Below are 12,648 nucleotides of genomic sequence, written 5' to 3' on the forward strand. Positions count from 1 at the left end.
CAGAGAGAGGGAGACAGAGAAAGACAGAGAGACACACGCAGACTCACTGCTGGATCAAACGACAGCAGTCTGAGATGTGAAACGAGAGGTCTTTCTACCAAACATTTTAAAGATTTTTATACCGTCCAAAATAGAAATTGTATACAATCACATTTTTCTAAAGACTTTTCCTCCTTACAAATCCATATTTGAATAAAAGGATGGCATTTTCAGACATCTCCAAACAGTCACTGCTCCTGCCTCTTACGTGCTCGCATGGGACGGTCTGCCGCACCTGCGTGCTGTGTGGTTCCTGCGTCACATGCTCTGTAGGTCAAAGCCACTGCTCACTACTGCTGCTTCAGTCCATGACAACGGTGTGAGAAAGCCATGTCAGTTTGGGCTGTTCTTTTACATAATACTATTATTTAATATTTTAAAATAATTAAATAATTACAACTAACATTCATTGTATGTTCACTACACACCAGGCAGAGCTAATGCTCTATACTGACAACCTGATTTAATTCTTGAGGAACATATGAGCTGGGTCCATTATTACCCTCATTTTATGGCTGAAGAAACTCTGAGGCTTAGCAAGGTTAAATAGCTATCTAAAGCCATATAGCGAAATGGAAGAGTCTAGATAAACCCACGCAGAGTCCGACTCCACGGTCCTGCTATAATGCAAACAGGTAACTGTGCTAATCGGAGGTGTGGGTAAGGACACTCCAGATAGCTGCAGAGGACTGGGGTGGATCAGCACCCCCTCATCGGTCCCTACAGAGGACTCAATCTACGGGTCTCCCCGTCCCGAAGTGATGCAGGCAACATCTGATAGCGATCTGATATTTACTCCAAAGCATTTAAAGTTTCCTAATTCTCATTTCAGTAGAGATTGGCAAACAAGGAGGGCTTAGCACTTTTCATACAGATACTGGATTTTCGGACCTAGCTGGAGTGTGGAAGGGTAAAAAATATTTCTAAGTCTAGCACAGCTTCAGCTTATATTTGCAAGTATTGTCTAAAATCTTAAACTGGAAACATGTATAATCAATCACTTTTCTACCCACAACAATATGGGAAATATTCTCTTATGTGACAAATATGATATTATGATAATGATAATAATACTATGAATTCTCTTATTTGAGGGGAACCTCAATATATATCCAAGAATTAAAATAGACAAAATTCCGCACTCCAATCCTGCTTTGGAGTATAAATACATGTTTTCAAAAAGTGTAGTTGGCAGATGTTTACTCGCATGTAAGTGAAAAGAAATGGGCTCCCCCTGTTGCTTAGAAAGTATCTAAGTAGCCTTCAGGGGTTGCCTAAAGTATATTCATTCACGGTTCTCAAAGCACAGGCTTTTCCAGATGTCTTCTCTGCAGAACTCTAATCTACTTTAAAAGTAGAGCCAATTTTCTTTCACCTTGAATGCTTATAGCTGAAGGCGGCTCCCATTTGGTCTACCTTTTTAAGACAAGAAACAATAGGTGGGAGGGTTTGACTTGAAAGAAAGAGAAGGGAATGAAAAGACGGGCCTGCACAGAGACTAATAACCCTGCTGAAAAATGGAGCTAGGCTGATCCACAGTGGGACTTCTTGACTGTGGCACCATAGACACCTGGGCCAGATAATTCTTTGAAGTGAGGCTGTCCCATGTGTGCACAGTAGGATGTTTACCAGCCCTCCTGGCCTCTACCCACTAGATGACAGAGCACTCCCCTCCCAGACATGAGAACTAAAAATGTCTCTAGCCACTGCCCTCAGTTGAAATCCCTTATCTAAATTAACTCAATCCTGTTAACTGCTTCCTATTGAAAACCCTTCTCTTGTTAACATCACTGTCACCCCAAAAATAAATCCAATAAAGAGTCATCAGATGGCCCTTTGACAATACAAGTCCCTACCTTAAATAGTTAACATTTTTGGTCAGAGGGAACCTTGTACATTGATTTCCTGTAATTAAAACAGGCTCCAAATGGCACTGACCACTCAGTTGCCTCTACAGCTTTAAAGGGGTGGTTGTGTGTTTCAATTGTCCGGTCATGTTTGTTCAATCATTAGATACTCTTGGGCATTGCCCTGCCTGGTGTGGCTCAGTTGACTGGGCATTATCCCGTGCACCGAAGGATTGTCGGTTCAACCCCTGGTTGGGGGCATGCAGAAGGCAATCAATGTTTCTCTCTCTTTCTCCCTTCTTCTCTCTGTAAAAATCAATTAAAAATCTTTAAAAAAAATTATTGAGCATTTACAGTGTGCCAGCTGTTGTTCCCAGTGGACAAGACAAGCAAAAGCCCAGCCCTCAGGGAGTTTATGTTCCAGTCAGAGGACAAAGAGGTAAACAACCACATCACGATAGTCCCTCATAAGTGCTGTGAATAAAATATAAGGACAAATAGGTTCGAGCCACACAATCCAGCATGGCAGCCACTTGCCACATGTGGCTACTGAGCCATGAAGCATGGTGTGTTTAAACTGAGATGTGCTGACCACACCAGATTTCAGACTCGGCACAAAAAGAAAATATCAAATTTCTCATTAATAATCGTTATATTGACCAGATGTGGAAATAATAATATTTTGGATATACTGGGTTAAATAAATTCTATCAAAATTATGCTGCCTGTTTCCTTTACTTGTTTAGTGTGGCTGCTAGAAACTTAAGATGCTGTATGAGGCTCACCCTGTATTTCTATTGGGCAGTGCTGGGCCAGAGAAACCTGATGGAGGCAGGAGCTCCTTCAGCCGGAGACACCCAGAAAGGTCACTCACTCTGGAAGGCCAGAGTCCCAACTAGAGGAAAGGCAGATTCACAGGGGCTCTGCAGTGGGAATGAACCTGGCCCACTGGAGCCACAGCCAGGCAGTGTTGCCCAGTGGGGAGTGGAGGGGGAGGGGGTAAAGAGCTGAGGCTGGCAGGGCTGCAGGCCAGGCACTAGGCGGGGGCCTGGAGGCCAAGTTTAGGAGTTGGGATTCCATCCCAGGAGCAATGGGAGAGCACTAGAGGGTTTGTGTCAGGGGAACACCACGATCTGATTTAGATTTTGCAAAGATGCTGCACTCTGGTGGCCCTGTGGAAGAAGGCTTGCACGCAGGCCAGGACAGAAGCAGGGCCACTGGGCAACCGTCAATCTCCTGGGACCCCAAAGCTTTTGGCCACTCCAGGTGACCTTAGAAGAGGACAGGAGACAAAGTCAGAGACGCTGCCACTTCTCTCCCACAGGATAGCTAGTCTTGTGAATCCTACTTACATTTACATTCTGATTATGTCGAATGCCTCTTTCCTCACAGGAGCAGATAAAGGAAGCGTTTATTATCCAAATCCAGCCTGGGATTCCCCAAGTGAGCCTGCTGCTTCACGAAGTTCAGCATAATCGGCCTCCTTAGAGCAGAGGGTATTAGACCAGCTTTCCTTTATTAACTGGTTTCCTGTTTTCTGTGTTCCACCATCACCACACTAATTAAGTTAAAAACTGGAGGGAGGGGGTCTTAGGTTTGTCATTTTGATTGCATTTAATTCTTTTACTTCATTCTTGCTATTTACAATGAACTTGAAATTTGGTTTTCTTCTCTCATGAGGCTTCCACCCCTTTTTACTGGGCCCTGTTTTTGTTATTTAGCTTCCTGGGTTCACCCCCCCAGGCCCCCCACCTCAAGGATGTCAGCTGAACAGCAGCCCTCTAAGCTCATTTACTTTGGCATTTTCCATTTTCCATTTGCTCTGCTGTTTCTAGATTCTCATTTTCCCCGAGCTCTCGGTCATTTTTGCCACTGGTGAGTCATTTGCTCTGAGTCATGCTTGGCTGTGATGCAAAAGCCAGGAAAATGCCTCAGAACGCACCTGGTTTACAAAAGGATGTCACCAAGGAACAGGGTCTGCTCCTAGGCATGTGGTTTCCTAAGTGTACTCAGTAAGTAGGAGAAAAAATAATCCCTTTTCTCTTTTTCCCCCCTCCAAATTTACCATTTCTCTAAGCATTTGTGGAAAAAGTCTCAGTCAATTTGTTCCAGACTTTCAGAGACAGGAGAATGTTTCTGGAATGAACCTACAAGCCCCCAGGGATAAAAGACGGTCTTTCTTATGTAAGGTTCTTCCTCTGTTGTACCACGTGGAACTTGACACACAGACCACTTTAAGCCTACTTGTCCTTTCGAGAGCTGTAAAGATACTGTTCTACATGGAGGCCACCAAACTGTAGATAAAAATAGAAAAGATGAGAACTGTCCCCGACCAGAGGAGGCTGGGAGATGGCAACTACGTGTAACATGGTGCCTGGGTTGTCTGGGTCTGCATGCCAGTTCTGCCCTCACAAGCTGTGTGATGGGAGGCCAGTTACTCTGCCTCTCCATGATGCCTGTCTTTTCATCTTTGAAATGGGGATGGTAACAGTGGCCACCCCATAGTGTTCTTGTGATGGTTAAAGTGACAATGCTCACATAGAGCACCTAGCACATTGCTGGGCATGGCAAGTAAACCCAATAAATATGAGCTACAACAACCACCTTACCCCTTGGGAACACAACATAAACTGTGTTCCTCCCTGACAAGGAGTTGTCAGGGCTAACCCTGAAGTTTAAGGAACTTGGCTCTGAGAACCACTCTATGAATAAAAGCTCTTTCCCCACACTCTTGCCTCAAAGCCTCACATTTTAGCATGACAGACTCATTTTTAAGCACCTTCCTCCCCAAAATAAAACTCTTGGCAGAGGTATTGTCACCAGCATTCAGCACCTGGGACCAAACAGCCTATCAGGTCCACACAGAAAGGGATTTAAAAAGGCAGGAGGAAGAATGGAAAGTCGGGATGCAAGTAAAGCCCACAGGGCGGGGTGGGGGTGACACTCAGGGACATTAAAGGACATCAGATCTCTGGAAGGAGACACAAGAGAATGGCGGGATGGTGCCACTGGGGAGGAGGCTGGGAACCTGGAGGGGTAGGGAAGGCAGAGCCAGAAACGATTTTTCACTGGCCATCTTTTTGTATCATTTGAATCTTGTATCACCTGCATGTACTGCCTAATCAAAATTAATTCAATTAAATAGGGGCAGAGGGTATTTGGTATTGGGGTAAGACAGAGCCAGAAATAAAAAGGTCTCTGCAAGTCATTTCAGATATTTTGCTGGCAGCCTGCCCTCCTCTCACCCACTCCCCTACCCCCTCACCCTCACCCCAAATGAGAAAAGTTATTCTATGAACTCCTGAATGGTTCATTTTTTAGAACATCAGCAATGTCCTTTCAGGGTCAAAATCTGAGACACTGCAACTTAGAACTCTCAAAACCTTATGAAAAAAGCCCTTAGAATTACTGGAAAAGCTCCACAAGGGAAAATGCAACTTCTAATGACATAACCTCCCATCAAAGCCACTGTGTGGGGTCTAACACTGGAGCATCATGTCCAGCTATACCATTTATTTCACTGGTGGACATCAATGAGCTATTCCTCTAGCACAAGGACAGGGTAAAGCAAAATAAAGAAATAATCCCTCCAATGTGCCTGCAGAGCTAAGGAAGAAATCCATATCCAACCCAACTGTGCCACTAGTAAGACCTGTCCACCAGCAGGCGGTGAGGGGTAGGGAGGCGGAGGGCTTTGTAATCAGAGTGGGCAGGTTTATCTGGTCCTGCATGACCTTGGGCAAGTCACTCAATTTCCCCTCCTCACCTGTGATGTATTGAGTCACCACTTACCTTACAAGTTGTAAGGATCATGGAAGATTTCTGTACAAATACCCAAATCCATGTCATTACCCCTAAAAATAACTCAGCACCTCCTGCCGGTTTTTCCCTTTAAAATGTCACTGAATCTTAAAGTTGGAAAGTGTTATACATTAAGTTGTGTCCCCCTAAAAAGACATGTTGAAGTCTTAACCCCTGGAATCTGTGTGTGCCCTTATTTGGAAACAGGGTCTTTGCAGAAGTAATTAGTTAAATTAAGAGAAAGTCATAATGGAATAGGGTGGATCCTAAATCCAGTTTGACTGGTATCCTTATAAGAAGAGAAGAAACAGAAACACACATACAGAGAAGATAAGCGAAGGCACACACGGGGAGAGGAAGGCAACGTGACAGAGTGGCAGAGATGGGAGGGATGTAGCTACAAGCTGATGAACACCAAGGGTTGCTGGAAACCACCAGAGATTGGGAGAGGCATGAGCAGATTCTGTTGTTTTAAGCCACCAGTTTGTGGTACTTAGTTACAGCAGCCCTAGGAAACTAACACGGGAAGCTATCCAGTTTTACTATCGAATGTGTGAATTTCCTTGCCCAAAGGTCAGCTAGGCAGTTTATGTATGACTGCCTCTAGTTAAAAACAAACAAAAAAACCAACATTATCTACCAAGGAAGCAATCCCTCCCATCTATGAAAACATCTGACTGTCATAAATACCATTCATTCAATAAATATTTACTGAGCACCTACTATATATGCCAGGTACTGTTTGGGGCACTGTTGATAAGAGTGGTAAATGGGGAGCAGACAATAAAAGGGTTCTCAAATAAGGTCATTTCTGATATTGTTATGAAAAAATAAAACAGGATAGAGTGAATGGGTTGGGATCCAGGAAGAAATTACTTATTGTTGGGGAATGTTTCATTAAGGATGTGACATTGGAGCAGTGACTTGAATGACAGGGAGCCAGCCATGAGAAAATCTAGCAGGAGGATCCACCAGTGCAAGGGCCCTGAGGCAGAACAAGCTAGACATGCTCAAACCACAGAAGGTGGGATTTTTGTGAGTGAGAAAGTAGTCATTGATGAAGCTGGAGAAACAAGCAAGGTCAGTCAGCACTCATAGCCACCCCAGGAGACCAACGTAAGAAGTTTCAGTTTGATCCCATAAGTACAGGGAAGCCACTGGGAAGAGACATGATTTGACTCATAGTTTTTAAAGGATCATTCTGACACAATCAAGTTCTTAAAATTGAAGTCTTTCTCACTATAACTTTTGTCCTTTGGTTTTTGGGATCTTGGGCCTTTACAGAACAAGTTTAATAAATGACAGTTCTGAACCTTCTCTAATGCTGGCTCCCAAGATCCTCCTGGCTTACCCTAAATCATTCACCGCTGTGGTAATTTCCAATGAATGTACTTGATTTTCCCTGTGTCCTTCATTAAATGTGATGTCTGGAAAAGAACACAATATTATTCTAAGCATGGAGCAGACTGGAACTATCACCTTTCTCATTCCAGATTTATATTTCTATTGATGTGCCCAAGTTTGCCTGTTGAAACATATCTACAATAATTTCCCCTTGAAGTATCCCCCCCTTTTTAAAAAATCATTACCAGATGATATGTTTAGAGAGAGGAAGGGGGGGAGAGAGAGAGAGGGAGAACAGAGAGAAACACTGATGTGAGAAGAAACATCAACCAGCTGCCTTCCATACTCACCCCAACCGAGAACAGAACCCGCAACTTAGGTGTGCCCTGACTTGGAATTGAACCTGCAACCTTTTGGTGTACAGGACAATGCTCCAACCAACTGAGCTTAGCTGGCCAGAGTAAGTCCCTTTTTTGATGCCCAGGTCTAGAAAAAGGGATTAAAGCTCGTTCCTCCCTAATGAAAACAGCCGTGCTAAGTTTTTGTTTGTTTCTTTGTTTTTTAAAGTGTCAACATTACCCAAATAATGCCACGTATAAAAAACTGGATAAAATAAACAAAACTACTGGGTTAGCTCCCAAGGTTTCACAACCACTGCATTTCTCTGCCGGATGCAGGACAAGGAAAACAATTATAGCAAGTTCCCTACAATTGCTTTGGTCTCTTGCATCAGGCAGCTGAAGACACCTAGACTATTTGGAAACACCGAGCACTTGAGCAAAACACGCTCCCTGCAATCATACTTCCTACTAGATTTCTCAGACTTATAAACAAATCTGAGTAGACGAAGACTACCTCAAGCTTGGGAAGGAGGAAGTGGTGAAGGCGCATCTACACCTACAAGCTAAGCTGACTTAGCTGGACAGATGGTGGGAAAGAAGGGTGCTCTGCCGATGGGTGCTGGGAAAGCCCTTCAGCCCCGAGATGTGCAGATATCCTGACCAGACCCTTCCCACATCCCCTTCCACGTCTGGTATCAGATGGCTAGGTTTAACACTGCTTTGCCCCCTAGGACCTAAGTGACCTTGAGCAAGTCACTTAGCCTCAGTTTCTTCATCCGTGACACTGGAATGAGGACACCACCTATCACTACAAGTTTATTGTGAAGGTCAATTAAGATACTGGGTGTGAAAGCCCTTTGTAAAGTACTGTCACGTGATAGTGAAGGATTATTATTGGCAATAGGACTTCTACTCCTCCCTTTGCAGCTCTTTCCCGCAGCGAGTTGCCTTTTCATGACTTTTTTTTTTTTTTTATCTTCCAAGGCTGCTTTTGATGTTTCTTTTAACCTGATTTTTTTTTTCTGAGAGAGGAGGGAGGCAGGGAGGGAGACATGTAACATAACTCACCCCACTCTAAACCTTTCCTAAAGATTGTCCTAGAAGAAGTCCCTTTAGAGCCATTTAGAGTCGCCATAAAGTAATTTACCTCTGAAAAGCCAAAGTTATTGTCATGAAAAGAGAACCACATCTGATATCTGTGGATCTTCTCCATTTTCTGGAATTCTGTAGCAAGTTCATAAGGTTGGTGATTTACTAATGTCACTCAATAGCTTTTCGCTGTCTTTAGTTGTTATGTTCCCAAATAATACAAACTACCTTCACATTACCTGACACACGCCCTACAGAAGACAGACAGACAATGCAAAAAACACAGGGGAATGCGTTCCAGAACCAAATGAGAGGCTAAAGATAATCTGCTGATCACTGAGAGCGCCATGTGGGCATCCTCAGCTGTCTTCATTTCTTTAATGGAAAAAGAAAATCTCATGAGTCAACTTTTTCGCTGTGAGCCCATCTCAATAGCCTATCGCCCTGCAGTTAAATACGTACATAAGCAGTCTTATATCTCAACAAAGTGGAAATAAAAATGAGTGACAGCCGAAGGGAAACCCTCTGAACAATGGGAGAACGTACACTTCCAAACAGAAATAGAGAAGACGGGAAGGAGCGCTCCTGTGTGTAACACAATCTAAGTTTCCTTTTTTTTTCCCCCTTTGCTTAATTCAGCCTTAAGCACCTTGGCTGCCCTGGTTTAGGTGTAGGGAGGGGGTGCCTCTCTAATAAAATGAATCTGAAACGTTAGGCGACAATGGCCTGGCCCCTGCCAGCTGCCAGCTTGCCTCGCACACTGACTCGCCATGGCCACAACCTCCACGCCAGGGCGCCTCTCACCTGGGCCAGCTCAGGGCCAAGTTCCTGCTCACTGTGCAGGTTGGCACCCTTGCCCAGCACTTAACCGGGGAGTTGGAGGCGCTGGCCCGTGCCCACTGCAAAGTGGCTTTCCTCTTCCCGGTTTCCTTCCAGATCCAATCAATCCGCGTTCCTCCTAGGGAAGCACACACCCAGGCCAAGGGAAACTGGTCCCAAGTCTAGGAAGACACGTCGAGTCCTTCCCAAGAGCCCGCAGGCTGGCCGGTCGGTCCGGAACCAGCTGTCCTGCGCTCGGCTGCTTACACCGCGCGCACGCCGCCGTGCCCTCTGCAAGGCTCCGGCTCGCTCGCCGACTGGCGGGCAGGGGCGGGAGCCCCGGGAGCGCACAGGCAGGGCAGACGCGGCGGGCGCCCCGTCCAGAGCCCGGTCCCCGGCCCCCGCATCTCCCCGCGCTGCCGCCCCGGCGCGGACAGGCAGCAAACTTAACACCGGACACACACGCACGACTTGGCCGCGGTCTTTCCCACCCGGGTCCCGGGCGCTCCCTCCTCAGCATGCCTTTCCAGGAGTCTGGGGGGTGTCCCACTGCCCCCCCCCCAAGACTGAGGCACCGGCTCCATCTAAAGCCACTTGGAGACACCATCTGCCACCGGGGTGGGGACACCTCGTCCAGTCCCCCGTATCGCGGGCGCCCCTTCCCATTTCCTCACACACATACACACCCCCAGCACCGGCGGACCCCGCAGGAGTCCCTGCGGCCCGGGTTTCCGACCCGCGTCATCCCAGGACCCCTTCCCCTCCCCGCGGTGCCTCACCGGCCGGCCCCCGGGAGAAGCCCGTGCGGGCGCCTTGGGCGGGCGCTCCAGCTGTCGCCCCTCGGAGAGCTCCCGCGCCGCCCGGGGACTCCGGGGCCCGCTTTCCCCCACCACGGGCCCCCGCGGCGCCCCTCTCACCGCGGCGCGCGGCTGGCGGACGGGCGTAGCGAGCGGGCGCCGGCGGGCTCGGCGGTGCAGCCGCTGCGCTGGCCCCAGAGCCGGGTCCTTCCGAGCGCGGACTCGCGGCAGCTGTCAGTCAGCCGCCGGGTCCGCCCCCGGCCGGGTGTGCGCAGGCGTGGGGGCGGCCCGGGAGCGCTGTCACGTGACGCGACGGCGTTGCCGCGGGAGCCCCGCGCTCCCCGCCGTGTGGGGTCGGTCCCGGTGGCTCTCGGCCCCGACGCTCCTCCGTGGGACGCCTGGTCCCCCGCCTCTGGGGCGGCGCTCGGAGATCTCCCGCGGGAAGGTCGTGGGAACCCCGTTGCCTGGATCTGCTTAAAAACCGGGCCGGGAAGGGTTGGGTGGGCCAGGCCGTTCTGCGAGCCGAGGGGTGGGCGATTTGGTGACTTTAGGGGTGGCGGTGGGGAGCCCCGGCAGGGAGTCGGGAAATAAGGCCTGGTTCTGACTGCTACCCCACCCCGGGTGTCCCCACCTTTAAAACACCATTGGCCACTTCCTGCTCCCCTCTTCCAGAGTTAGGGGTGAAGTCATGGCATTAAGGAACATACTTTAAAAAATAAGTCAGCGGTGCGTGGCATAGAAGGGCAATTTGAGACCGATTTATTTTTTGAAAGAGGGCATGTTAAAGGCTGCCAGATTCCACCTCGCCTGCTCCGCAAGTCTAGTCCAGGCTGCATCTTTTTCAGCAAGTACAATAAACACAACTTGTAAGCCATCCTGTCCCTTCCACATTTCTTCAATTAAAAAAAAAAGAAAAAAGGTAATGCCCTGGCCGGTGGGGCTCAGTTGGTAGGGCATCTCCCAGTGCACGGAGAGGTCACGGGTTCAATTCCAGGGCAGGGCACATGCCCAGGTTGTGGGCTCCACCCCCAGCAGGGGGCGTGCAGGAGGCAGCCGATCAATGTTGCTCTCTTATCACGGATGTTTCTCTCTCTCCCTTCCCCCCTCTCTCTCTCTCTTAAAAAATAATCAGTAAAAACATTTGTTTTAAAAGGTTAAAAAATAGAAGTGTCTCCTGCAGGAGCCTTTACTAGTTCTAGAGGAAGGACGTATAGAAGCAGAAACTGACATCTCCCCAGTAAGTTTGGGGTTATGTCCAACACCTAGCAAAATTAAGTATCTGATTCTGGAGTACGGGCTCGGTACCTCAGACTCTAAAGACATCCCCACAGCTGCACTGCAGAGCTATAGTGCTCCTTCTGGTGGTTGCTGTTATGAAATAATAAAGAGCTGTCTTGAAATAAAGGCAGTAGTATCTGAAATGGGGCTGATGTCAATTTTAGAAAACTGGGTTCTTTGAAGTTTTAGGAGTTGTGCAGGAAGAACTGGGGTCCTGCCACTTATGAGAAAAGATGACACAGATTGACAATCAGGGATCATTCCCAGGATCCAAGCATGGAAATGCTGGTCCCTGGGAAGAGGACCTATTGAACTTCAGACTTGCTGGGAAAAGTTTAAGGGAACTACATGGAGAAAAAAGCTGGGAGCTGCAGTTCCACACGAGTTATGGGGCCTTCAGTGCCACAGCTACCTCCGGTCCTTCCCAGATTTGCTCGATGAGCTTGGTATGGCCATCATGTATAAGAAGCTGGATCTCTGGGTGTTTCAAGTTTGATGTGAACTCAGGAAGGGAAGGAAATAGCCTTCACTTCTTCATGTGGACACTACAGATAAATGGACATGCTGTTGTTTCCTGTAAGGTCTGCCGTGTTTCCAGCAGAATATGAGCCTGTCATGCATACTTTATGGGAACAGAGGAGGATTGTATTTGTGGCTGAAGGAAGCCCTCCTCTGGTTCAGTGAGTGAACCTAGCACAAGGCACCACCTCGTGCATGCCTGACCTGGCTGGCCATACCAAGTCATTAGGGAAACTGAAAAGTGGGAGCTCATGCAGGGTCAAATTCCATTTGGGGAAAATATCATTTCTCCTCAAGAGATTCATATGGACCTTCTCTCTTCCTATCTCTGACCGTGCCAGAGGGTTGGAGAGAGGCAGATGACATAGCCATTTTTTAAAAGGGAAGAAAGTAAATTCTGCAAACCACAGACCAGTGCACTTGACTTTGGGCCTGAAAAATATTCAGAACAAATTACTCACAAAAAATATTTGTGCCCCTCAGAAGAGGAAGCACCAATGAAAAGGCCAAGTCATGCTAGGTTAACCTTATCTCTGTTGTGAAATATATAGACTGGTAAATCAAGGAAATAAAATAGAAGTAGTATGTCTGGACCTGGGAGGTGTGTTTACCAGGATTCTTTCAGTTATAAATGACAACTCAATTCATATGGGTTTTTGAAGCGAGGGACTATATTGGCTCCCATAACTGAAAAGTTCTGGGGTTGGTTCAGCAAAATCTAGGGGCTCAAATGATGTTATCAGAACTTAGTCTCTTTCCCCTACCTGACTGCTT

General features: G+C 47.4%; 1 protein-coding gene across 1 annotated transcript in view; it reads right to left on the reverse strand.

The window, feature by feature from the left end:
- Positions 1 to 10,264, reverse strand: part of KIAA0513 (KIAA0513 ortholog) — a 53,684-nt gene extending 43,420 nt beyond the window's left edge. The window contains exon 1 of the mRNA XM_087827565.1: positions 10,198 to 10,264. The gene's annotated coding sequence lies outside the window, so the exon portion shown is untranslated. The remainder of the gene's footprint in view (positions 1 to 10,197) is intronic.
- Between the last annotated feature and the right edge of the window lie 2,384 nt (positions 10,265 to 12,648).

The sequence above is a fragment of the Miniopterus natalensis genome, chromosome 18 (assembly GCF_054644295.1).
Source record: "Miniopterus natalensis isolate mMinNat1 chromosome 18, mMinNat1.hap1, whole genome shotgun sequence".
In the NCBI taxonomy this organism is placed as follows: Eukaryota; Metazoa; Chordata; class Mammalia; order Chiroptera; family Miniopteridae; genus Miniopterus; species Miniopterus natalensis.